The sequence below is a fragment of the Galleria mellonella genome, unplaced genomic scaffold (assembly GCF_026898425.1).
Source record: "Galleria mellonella isolate WM207_F2 unplaced genomic scaffold, CSIRO_AGI_GalMel_v1 utg1789, whole genome shotgun sequence".
Taxonomy (NCBI): domain Eukaryota; kingdom Metazoa; phylum Arthropoda; class Insecta; order Lepidoptera; family Pyralidae; genus Galleria; species Galleria mellonella.
The window spans coordinates 37,664-51,134 of NW_026442020.1; positions in this window are offsets into that span (position 1 = coordinate 37,664).

Below are 13,471 nucleotides of genomic sequence, written 5' to 3' on the forward strand. Positions count from 1 at the left end.
TTTCGTTAAAATCCGTCGAGTAGTTTTTGTTTCTATAACGAACATACAGACATACAGACAACAATGTTACTGATTGCATTTTTGGCATCAGTATCGATCACTAATCACCCCCCGATAGTTATTTTGGAAATATATTTCATGTACAGAATTGACCTCTCTACAGATTTATTATAAGTATAGATTTATTAGTAGCTAACTGTCCACTGTTATATTATATATATATATATATATATATATATATATAATATTATAATATATAATATATATATAATATATAATATATATATAATATATAATATATATATATATATATATATATAATATATACATATATATATATATAATATATATAATATATATATATATATATATATTTACTATGAGAGCGTATTGATTAGGGTATTTTAACACATTTTTTAAAAAAAACATTTTTTAGCATGATGCCTATTGCCACTTATCGTCTATCCCCGTACAGCTTGTTATCCACACGGAGTTTAACTTAATATCTTAGAGCCTGAATACGCGGTTTCAGATATGCTTCTTCTCACGAATGATCAGGTAATGGAATGAAGTCCCTGTTGGTGTTTTCCTAAGAGACTACAGCATGGGGTTTTGCAAAAAGGTAAGTAAGTCTCTTCAAGGTCAACAGCGCGCTGTAATACTAGTTAATTCTAGTTTTTAATAAACTATGGTAACCGCTTACCATATGCAACTGTATGCTTGTTTGCCACCTTAGTGGTATAAATAAATAATACGCGCCCATAAACGATAAGAACTGTCATAGACAAAATTTAAATGATTTAAATTTAGAATGTAGATTATTGTAAATATCATGTAATGTGTAATGGAATTAAAAAAAAAATACATTACGCTATGAAAAATTCTCATTCGCTTATTCTTGACGACATAGTTATTTATCTATGATCGGTTTTAAACCTTCGTTGCTCTGTACAATAAAAAAAAAAATACGTGTACACTCTATAGTGAGAATGAAGGCAAAGGAACAAACCGTATGCGGCTCTCAATATCACGGACTAATATATTGAACTTTATATTGAATTATTGAAATATCACTTAAGAATACAATGCATTGACAGATATTAACAATCTAAACACAATACTTACTGATTGATTGTGTTAAAGTTCATGTGAATATGAGAGCCGGCGGTCATGATAGGTTACCGTCCGAAAACTTTACATTCATGTTGCGATTATTTTGTCGCGACTAGTCGCAGGTGGGGTCTAACGATTGCGATGTATAATTGTAAGGGTTAATTCAATAAACTACGATTTTTTTTATTCGTAAAAGATAACTGTTTTCTGCATAACTAGCTCAATTTTTTTTTAAATAATTATTTAAAAATTGTTATGTTTTATCTTGATATGCTATCTAGTTGTGATATATTTTATTAGTTTTCCTGCTTCAAAAATCCGCGTGTACGATGTAGCAGGCAAAAAGTTAGAATAAAATAAGTTTTTAAGTTTTGACCTAATATAACGTATATTTGTTATATGCACACACGCATATTGTGTATACACACACACACACACACACACGTACGCACGCACGCACGCACACACACACACACACACACAACAGAATTGAAAACTCCATTTTTGTAGTTGTTTGAAAATCGGTTCAGAATAATCGCATGGTAGAGTCGTACAAAAAATTAGGCGATAATTATTGTATATATTATATTTTAAAAGTATTTCAACAATTTTTAATATTTCTGATTGTATATTTAAAAAGTGCTCCGCTAACCAACTGAAAAGCAAAATACGAATTTTCAGTGACAGTTCGAAAAGAATATTACTGCATAATTAATGTTCGCTATTATTATTATTTATTTATTTATGGACAACCAACAAAGCATACATTTATATCTACCTAAAATACAATATAATATGGTTACATTATAAAATGCTGTCTCAATTAAAGGCCGCCACGACACGCGTATACATAATATATTATTATTAGGATGAAAATTTACACCTGCAATGCCGTAGGTGTTGTGGGTGACCATGGGCGGCGGTAGTCACTTACGTAGGTGAGCCGCATGCTCGTTTGCCCCCTGTGTTGTAAAAAAAAAAAAATGAAAATTTATAAAAACTACAATACTAGTTATACAATAAATAGTTAGACTACAGTAATACTTTGGATTTAAAAGATTTGTACACTTATAATCTATACATATGTATGTGCAATGATACATGCCATGCTGTTATTAAGCATATTAAATTAAACTAAAGAATCTATACAAAGTGGATTTGAATTTGTTTAAGGTCGTGTTAATATCAATATTAATATTAGGCAATCGTGACAACTGTAACTGCATACTGTTAATAGTTGAGAAATGGCCTAGATTTGTATTGAAACGCTTTGTATTAAATAGAAGATATCTACTTGGCTTAGCCAATTTATATGGGATATTAAAATTTACCTGGCTTAGCAGATCAGAAGAATCAATGTGCCCATTCACTAGCTTGTACAAAAATATATTATTATGCTGTTAACTGTCCACTGCTGAACATAGGCCTCTCCAATAAGGGGAGATTTTGCCAATAGGTGCCACGCTTAGTAGGCGGGTTCGTAACTGCAGTTAGGCTTTTAGAGATGTTTTAAGAGGGATGCCGCTGCCTGTCCTTCTACCATTAAGTTCACTTATTCGTCTCTTACTACATCTACAGGAAAGGAAAGGGTTGTTCATTCACGACACACGACGCACGACGAGTGCGCTAGTAGAAAACATTTTAAACATTCAGAAACATTGGACCTTTTTGTTTTTGAAAATTGATAGGTAATAGCGACGTTGCCACATGTCAGAGACACTCAGGGTACAGAGGAATAACACCTGAGTCCTCAGGAATTACAACGCATGGGGGTATCATGGGCGAAACAGTATACTCTGTTATGTCCATGGTACTGCTCATGTCTATAGGCGACGGTTACCATTTTACATCAGGTGGGCCGTCAGCTTGTTTGCCATTCTAAGTTGTGTAAAAAAAAAAAACTTCGGCGAGTAAAAGTCGTGAACGTTTATAAAATCGTCCCGTCACTGTATCGCACAACTATCAATAAGGAGTACAAAGGAGTTTTATATACAAAAGCAAAGAAGTGTTAAAAGATGGACGGCATTATGCGATGAATGAGACGGTTGATTACGTGTTTTGATCGTGTACGGTCGATCTGGTTGGAGTTATGCAATACATATATGTTTTATCTATTTTTTTTAATGGATGATAATGGAATGGTAACCCCACCCGCGCGTTAGGGGAAAGGGATTGTTAGTAATGGAGACTGAGAATCCCATTGCTAGCAATATACCCAACCAGGTCGACCTCCTCGCGGTCCGCCTGGAAACTATCATGATTGATTCCTGATGAATTCATCATGATGGGCTAACTGGCCTGTTTTCATTCTCATCAATCACCCTTCACTGGTGCTCCGCCAGCGTATCCCGTTAGCGCATACCATTTTCACTCATAAAAAAAAACCCCATCCGCGCTTTTGGTATACACCGGCGGGGCACCAGTGAAGGATGATAGGTGAGGATGACAGGTCAGTTAGCCCACCGTGACGAATTCAACAAGAATTGTTCACGATGGTTTCCAGGAGGAACCACGTGGAGCTCGACCTAATAAGGCATATTGCTAGCAATGGAGCTGTCAAACTCCATTGATAACAGTCCCTTTCCCCCCATATCTATCTATTACATTTAAGAGCTGGGCCTCTAGACAAGTGACACGCGAATATGTCGATGGAATCGACATCGCTAGCGAGTTCTCTAGTTTGTAATATTTTTTTTTAATAGATGAAAATGGAATGGTTACCCCGTCCGCGCTGATTGAAACTGACCACGATGGTTTCTAGGGGGAACCGCGTGGAGGTCGGCCTGAGAGGGTCAATTGCTAGCAACGGCGCTATTGGACCACATTAACAACAATCCCTTTCCCCCAGTTTATAATATTAGTTAGATATAGCATAATGTGGACCAACATTCAAAAGGTAGAGTCAGCGAGTGTGATGTAATTTCCTGCAATCGTCTATTGTACGCGCCACAGTTTTATCTCGTCTACATTGTTACTAGCTATGTCTTTTGTCTGTTTGTGCTTGATTTATACGGAACTTTTGTCCGTATATACAAAAAGGAAGATTTTAAAGTGTGATTAAATCGATTAATAGTAGATTCTCGATTAATATAATCTGTAATCTCTTTCTTTTTTTTTTTATACAACTTAGAACGGCAAACAAGCTGACGGCCCACCTGATGGAAAGTGGTAACCGTCGCCTGTAGACATGAGCAGTGCCAGCAAACGATTTCCAAGACATAATAAGTAGGTTGGTACATCGATACATACTAACCAGGAATAACAAATACCACGCAAACAAAGTCGCGGGCATCAGCTAGTTTTTAATATTAGGAAGAATTCACGAGAGCGAAGCAACGGGTTTAAGTTAGTTACCAGGGGGAAACTTTATACATACCAGGGGGAGACAAACAGGAGGAGGACCCAAGCAATCGACTTTTTGTACAAAAGTCGATTGCTTGGGTACCTCTGTCCCATTCGTGTTTCAACCGTGAAGCAGTTGTGTTTGCATTGACTGTGTTTTGGTTTGAAGGGTGGGATATGGCAGTGAATTTACTGAGTACAGAGGAATAACTCCTGAGTCCTCAGGAATGGCAACGCATGGGGGTATCATAGGCGAAACAATACACTCTGTTATTTCCATGGCACTGCTCATGTCTATAGGCGACGGTTACCACTTTCCATCAGGTGGGCCGTCAGCTTGTTTGCCATTCTAAGTTGTATAAAAAAAAGGTTCTTAATTATCTAGACTCATGATTCTATTGTCTGTAACCGTAGGTATCTATTGCAAAATGAATCATCATAATAGGTTCAAAGAGAAAAAGATACTACGTCTAATTTTGAATCCATCAAAATAATAATAATTTTTGTTTGTATAAATAAAATCCGTTATTGGCTGTATTCATAAGAGACTTAGCATTGTAAGTTATTTTTTAAGAGCTGTGAATTTTTGTATTAAATAAAATAAAATAAAAAAATAATAAGTTACAAAAAAAAAAATAGAACAAATTTGCAAATCGTTAAAAAAGTTACCAAACTCCAACCCGGTAAGGTGATATTAATCAGAAATTAATCCGAGTTCATTAACTGATGGGGCCCTTTGATGTAACGCGTCCGTCAGCCGGCGAGGTGGAAAAACTAAAACGTACAGACGGACATCGGCAATTTTGTAAAAGCAAGCCACGCCCGCTTCCGATGGACATGTCTAGTCCAGAAGTTCAAGCTTAGGAATGGTTAGACACGGCTTATCTATTTTTTATATTAGTGAAAATAAAAAAAAAAAAAAACTTGACAGTTTGTAATGGAAAAACTATTCTGTGTCGTGTGGTCCCGGTATAGAATGATTTCCTTTCCTTTACCCGTGGGTGTCGTAAGAGGCGATTAAGCAGACAGTAGAGTCTTTGAAATATCACCAAAGCCTAACTGCGGTTGCTAACTCGCCTGCCGAGCGTAGCAACCCCTCTTGTGGTCTATCTGTCCACTGCTGAACATAAGCTTCGATATGTGTAACATTTGTTATTGTATATAATTATAATACATAATATTTTTTTTTTACAACACAATGGGCAAACGAGTATGTGTCTCAACTGATGGTAAGTGACTACCGCCGCCCATGATCACCCACAACACCAGCGGCATTGCAGGTGTGCTGCAAGCTAATAATAGAATAAAATAATTCTAATTAACTAACTAAAGTAAAATTATAAGATTGTGTTTAAAAAAATCTGACTTCAATCGTAGTAAAACCAGTTGTTTAGATTTAAAAACTAAACTACTGTATCGATTTTCATAAAACTTCTATATGTCTAATCTGTAAGTATATTTTTTCAAATAAAAAAGGAATTAAACATAAAAACCGAATCGAGATATTCCTTTTCTATGAAGTCTGTTGAAAAAGGCGAGTAATGCTTTTCAGGATTCATGTATTCAATTCGGGTTTTGAATATGAGGATCCCACTGAGTTTTGATATCAAGAGTTAGTTTTATTAACTAGGTTCGTTACTGAATTTCACGGTAGAATTGGAATTATGATTTTTAAAAAGAGATCTATTTAAGCATTTTGTTTTTTTTAGCTCTTCAGCATTAGATTATTATTTGTAAATCAATTCAAGAGACGCAGCAAAGCACTATTCACATCGTCGCAATTTTTGTTCAATCTGCCAACTAAACTTTAAACAGTATACTCTGTTATGTCCATGGTACTGCTCATATCTATAGGCGATGGTTACCACTTTTCATCAGGTGGGCCGTCAGCTTGTTTCATATTCTAAGTTGCATAAAAAATTAAAGAAATATTATCTGCGCACAATACTATGTATCTATCCTGCATGCCAAAAGCGAGATCATTGATATATCAAAATTACATAAAAATAGTAGTGGCCCTTTATGAATGGTCTTATATATCTTAGAAAATGAAAACGTGGTTACAATTAATAAATAAATAAATATATTTCTATCACTTCGCAACATTTATTAAGTCTACAATCAATCGCTGACGCCTCGAAATGGCTGCTTCCGCTCGCGTGGCGCAAAGATGGCGCGCGCTGTTTCCGACCGACATCAAACTAACGCTGAAACTAAAACTATCGCACCATTTTATATTTAAAATAAAAGACAAAAAAAAAAAGAAAAAAACCCCATTTTAATTATGGCAAATCCAGTTTGGATTTGGATTTAAAACCTAAACTATGCAGTAGTCTTTGATAAAATTTCTATATATAGCAATTTCAAAGTATATCCTTTCAGATAAAAAAAAAGAATTTTCCAAATCGGTTTACAAGTTTTTTTTTTATACAACTTAAAATGGCAAACAAGCTGACGGCCCACCTGATGGAAAGTGGTAACCGTCGCCTATAGACATGAGTAGTACCATGGACATAACAGAGTATACTGTTTCGCCCATGATCCCCCCCATGCGTTGCCATTTCTGAGGATTCAGATGTTATTCCTCTGTACTCTGTAAATTCACGACATATCCCACCCTTCAAACCGAAACACAGGCATGCAAACACAACTGCTTCACGGTAGAAACACGAATGGGACAGAGGTACAAGTGCGAGTCGGACTCGCGTAACGAGGGTTCCGTACAAAAACATCAAGATTATTTTTTTGTGAAATAACTTTGCAATTTTTGTTCAATCTGCCAACTTAAACAAACTAAACTTTAAACTCTGTTATGTCCATGGCACTGTTCATGTCTACAGGCGACGGTTACCACTCTCCATCAGGTGGGCTGTCACCTTCTAAGTTGTATCATTCTAAGTTGCATAAAAAAAATTATTTCAAAAGCGACGATGGGCTGTCAGCTTGTTTGCCATTCTAAGCTGTATAAAAAACTTAATATTTTCCTCCACAACGCAGTAATTTGTTTGTCACGGTTTTTTTTTATATATTTACAATCAAACGTTCCCCGTTAACCAGGTGGTACGCGCACTAAACCACGATGGGTGTCATTAATTGCTGTTATCTCAAATCTGAGACAAAGGTATTCAGTTGTGTCATTTGGAGCGCTTGTTATAAGGTTTTTCACACGTTGCGCGATGTTCATGTAGTCATATTGGCTTTCTTTCTTTCTTCTTTTCGTTTAAGATTTCCCTCTTGTCGGTGCAACTAATTAATTCATGCATTTTCTTTCAGCTAGCTCTATTCCAGGCTATATCCTTGTCCTCCCCATACGACATGACACCTAGTGTCTCTTTTATCTGTCCCATGTAGTTCATATTGGCTTTATAATAGTTTAAATAAAGAAACGATCGTATTCCTTCCTAAAAGGCACTCAATATACCTCCAATTTCTCTGATGTCGCAATAATATAAGTAATAATTATACAGGAACCGGACTGTAAATGGCAATAAATATGAACAAAATTAGCCACTCACTGACTACTACGATACAGGCCTGCGAGCCTAGTGTAGTAATCACTGTATAAGAAATTGTGTACCCGACTTTTAGCTACAATAAATTTATTATTATTATTAAGTTATTATATTATTATATATAAACAGTTTGTATTAGTAATAATATCTTTATAGTACTTTATAGACTAGTATTTTTTTCTTGCAATGTTACCGGCATACACACAAATATTATAAAGAGAAAAGATTTGTAAGTTTGAAACAAATAAAGGCAAAAACCATTGGATCAATTTCAGAAATTCTTCCTCCATTCAAATGCTTCATTATTTCTGAGTACTTATATATTGATTCTGGTGACAGTATTCTTGTTTTTTTTTTTTATAAGTTTTAATATTTGCACGCCTACAGTGTGACCAATAAGATTTGACTATATATTTCTTCTGAGATAATACCTTTAAAAATTCTAGGAAATGAAAGAATTCTAATTCTAACATAGGCTAAAGTTATTTTTGAAGATTCTATTTACCCGTACAAAGCCAGGCCAGACCGCTAGTTAGTATATAAAGTTAAGATATAACCTATTCATGTGCTAAAATTCATTCAAACCCATTAAACCATTTAAAAGTGATTGAGTAACAAACATTTAAACATGTTGTAAAATTTTTGAATTTATAATATTAGTAATATCCCAGTTACGTGGACAAAGATGTGGGTAAACGCTAGTAGGTATAAATTGAAAGTTGTTTTTTGAATTTTTCAGATTAAACATATTGCTATCGTGACATCCATTTGATCTCAAAAGTAACCCTATTCTAATCTTCTATAGTTTTACATCTAAGCTTGTCTTTAAATTCAAACTTAAACTTTAAAATGTCAAATATAACTTAATTTCAGAAAGTGTAACGCCAAAGGTATCTTGAATAAAGACTTATCACATAATTTCTATTATTATCCATAAAAAGAATAAATCTGGGCCTAAATTTATTATTATTACATCAGCTGTTAACTGTCCATCCACTGCTGAACACAGCCATCTCCATAAGTGGAGTCTTGCCAGTAGTCGCCACTCTTGACAACTGCAGTTAGGCTTTGGTGATGTTCCTAGAGGGACACTGCTGTCCATCCCTCGACCATTAAGTTCCCTTGATCGCTTCTTATGACAACCATGGAAAAGGTAGGGTGGTGTAAATATTTCTTTCTAATTATAATCGATATTATAATTAGATTTATTGCATTGCATTACAATAATCGCATAGTGTGAGGAGGACCTATTGAGACCAGCTACGTGTGTACTGAGCGGCGTCGACACTGCGAGATATTACATGCGAGCGCTTTGGTGGTGGGCTTGTTTCCATTGTTATAATATATTATAATTATATATATATATATATATATATATATATATATATATATATATATAATATATATAATAATATATATAATAATAATAGTTATTTTTACTTTAAAACTAGTTTTTTGCTGCTACTTCGTACGCGTGGATTTCAGAAGTAGGAAGAACAATAAAAAAAACACTTTTATTGAAATGATTGGATTGAGGATTGAAAAACAAAATAAAAATGAAATATTTATTTCTATAACAGTGTTGGTACAATTGTTGTTTTTTTTTATGGGTGATAATGGAATGGTAACCCCACCCGCGCTATCGGTATACACCGGCGGGGCACCAGTGAAGGATGATAGGTGAGGATGAAGCAGGCCAGTTAGCCCATCGTGACGAATTCAACAAGAATTATAATATTCAACAAGAATAATATTAGTTCTATTGTCTACAAATTAAATATAATTCCGTCAATGTCGTGCCGTCTTCAACATTGGAAACAGGGCTCGGCCGGTTTTGAGGAGGTTAATCGGCAAACCGATCTATTAGAGTGAAATATTCGAAACATTATCGTAAGTTATGCGTCCCGTCCGATGCCATGTTCCAAACATCTTTATCCTAACACTAGTTAAACGACCCGGTTGCGGTTGGGCCTAGTGAGTAAGCATCTTTAAACTGTATTCTATAATCATTATTAAGATTATAAATGTGAAAGTGAGTGTGTATGTTTGTTACCTTATAGCGCCTTAACAGTTTAACCGATTACGACATTTGGTTTACACCTACTATTTTTTTTTACGGATGACAATGAAATGGTTACCCCGCCTGCGATATCGGTATACGCTGACAGGGCACCAGTGAAGGGTGATAGGTGACGATGAAGTAGGTCAGTTAGCCCATCATGACGAATTCAACAAGAATTGTTCACGATGGTTTCCAGGGGGAACCACGTGGAGGTCGACCTAATAGGGCGTATTGCCAGCAATAGCAATTCAATGCTAACAATCCCTTTCCCCCCACCTACTATATTGGATAGGAAATGATCATAATCATATCAGCTTTTAAGTGTTCATTGCTAAATATAAGCCTTCCCCTAGGGGGAGTTTTGCCAATAGTTTTTTTTCATTTCCATTGAAACATATATATACATATCCCCATTTAAAGACGCTCACACACATACACACACACACACACACACACAGAGAGAGGGAGAGACAGAGATAATCTAGTAACTATTGTTATGATATACTATAGTGTAGTTTTTTATTTTTATTTCCTTCTAAATTTTATAATCACTCTAGCCACGACAAATTTATATCGCTAAGTCAGTGAAAACCTGTTATTGGCTTTTTATATGGATAAGTTGTTATTGTTTTAAACTATAAATTGTAAGCTGTTGGTTTTCCAATAAATAAATAAATAATAGTTGCCACAAGAGCAAGTAGGCGGATTGGCAACTGTAATTACGCAATGGTATATATCTATCTCTTAGGGGTAACCTACTATAACAATTTTTTATTACTTACTTTTTACTAGCAATAATGGCTTATATACGAAGCGATTTTAAAAAATACTGTATTATACCTTATCCTATTAAGTATCTAATATATTGTGCATTTAATATAGATCAATATGGCCCTTTACAACATGTAATTTAAATGAATATTTCCGAAGATATTACAGATTTAATATACAGGTACCGGCCGGGGGGTCGGCGGCGCTACTTAATTAGTCGCTAACGGCTCGCTAGTAAATTATTAAAAGTGTTTTCAAATAGTTAAAACAATAGTTTTTTTTATAGATGGCAACGATTTCAGATAAAAAAAATATTCAAAATCAGGTTACAATTAATGAAGTTATTATATAAAAAACATAAAAAATACAATCGAATTGGCAACCAGAGGGAGACTTTGTACAAAAGTCGATTGCTTAGGCACCTCTGTCTCATTCGTGTTTCAACCGTGAAGCAGTTGTGTTTGCATGGCTATGTTTCGGTTTGAAAGATGGGATATGGCGTGAATTTACTGGGTACCGAGGAATAACATCTGAGTCCTCAGGAATGGCAACGCATGGGGGGTATCATGGGCGGAACAGTATACTCTGTTATGTCCACGGTACTGCTCATGTCTATAGGCGACGGTTACCACTTTCCATCAGGTGGGCCGTCGGCTTGTTTGCCATTCTAAGTTGTATAAAAATACATTCTGCACTGTCCAATAAATTGATTAAAAATTATAAAACAAAAAACTACATTCGTTATTTAAATTTACAATAGACTTGTTTGTAATTTGTGCTACCGTTTAATGAGTTACAATAATTGTAAATGAAATAAATGAAATATAAATGAATTTAATTATAAATGAAACAACAAATTAATCCTCATTAAGCTCGTCTTCAACTGACACCTGAAGTATTTCGTCGAAACAACAATTTTGATTCCCTTACTAATATTTTAAACCTCTCAAGAGGTGACTAAAGGGTCTAAATGGTCGATTAATGGGCAGCACTTTGACATACCACTATTGAATATCAGCAGACTGTCTTATGGTCGGATCAAATTATTCTTTTGTTTACATTTTCATTAACTTTTGTTGGAATTGACTATACACTAACCATATGCCGTATGGTTTCGGCATAGAACGAGTTACCCCTTTCTTTCTCGTGAGTGTCGTAAGACGCGACTAAGGGAACTTAATGGTCTAAGAAACTAATTGGATAGGCAGCAGCGTCTCTCTTAAAACATTTTTTATTTTTTATTTTATACGACATAGAATGGCAAACAAACTGATGGCCCACCTGATGAAAAGTGGTAACCGTCGCCTATAGACATGAGCAGTACCATGGATATAACAAAGTATACTGTTTCGCCCATGCTACCCCCCATGCGTTGCCATTCCTGAGGACTCAGGTGTTATTCCTCCGTACCCTGTAAATTCATGCCATATCCCACCCTATAAACCGAAACACAGCCATGCAAACACAACTGCTTCACAGTAATATCGCCAAAGTCTTTATTTTTATGCGACATAGAAGGCAAACAAGCTGACGGCCCACCTGATGGAAAGTGGTAACCGTTGCCTATAGACATAATATGGAGAAGAGATGGCGAAGGACATAGGCTGCCTTTTATCTCGACCAGTAAACACATTCCGTTCACGCGGACAAAGTCGCGAGTAAAAGCTACATTTTTAATAAAAAAAAAAATAGTGAAAAAAAAAAACTGTTGAGTTTCTTATTATATTTGGGCTCGATAGAGGCGAGCGGCTGTCACGAATATCGATATCGAGTCGCATCTACATCTCATATCGGATCATGGACAATAATTGCTATTGTACAACTCTGGTCGGCTCTCAACGAACGATTGTGCCATAGACAAGATATTCTATTTGAATAGACAATAATTTTGCTGATCATTCTCTCTATGGTACCTATCTATAAATGGAATGCGTTTAATTATTTGGGATTATCTATCAGACTTATATAAGCAGAGATTAAATTGTATTTTTTTTTGGTAACGTTGTTGAAAATAACATATTTTTTTATGTAATTTTGAAAGGTAAATATGTTGATTGGTCTATTTGAGGGGAAGTAACTAGGGTTGGCAAATATATAGCAATACCTATATATTTTAGTTACAATATCTATCATCAGGGGGAAAGGGATTGTTAGTAATGGAGACTGAGAATCCCATTGTTAGCAATATACCCAACCAGGTCGACCTACTCGCGGTTCCGCCTGGAAACCATCATGGTTAATTCCTGATGAATTCATCATGATGGGCTAACTGGCCTGTTTTCATTCTCATCTATCACCCTTCACTGGTGCTCCGCCAGTGCTCTTGCCAGTAGTTGCCACGCGTAACAGTTGGGTTGGCAATCGCTTTTGACTTTTAGTGATGTTTTAAGGACACTGCTGTCTATCCCTTCACTGTAAGCTGCCTTAGTCGCCTCTTGAGCACCGTGCTCACGGGAAAGGCAGAGGTGACCTATTTTATGTCTCTATCCCATTCGTGTTTCCACCTTGAGCAAGTTGTGTTTGCATGGCTGTTTTGCGGTTTGAAGGGTGGGATATGGCGTGAATTTACAGGGTACAGAGGTATAACACCTGAGTCCTCAGGAATGGCAACGCATGGGGGGTATCATGGGCGAAACAGTATACTCTGTTATGTCCATAGTATTGCTCGTTA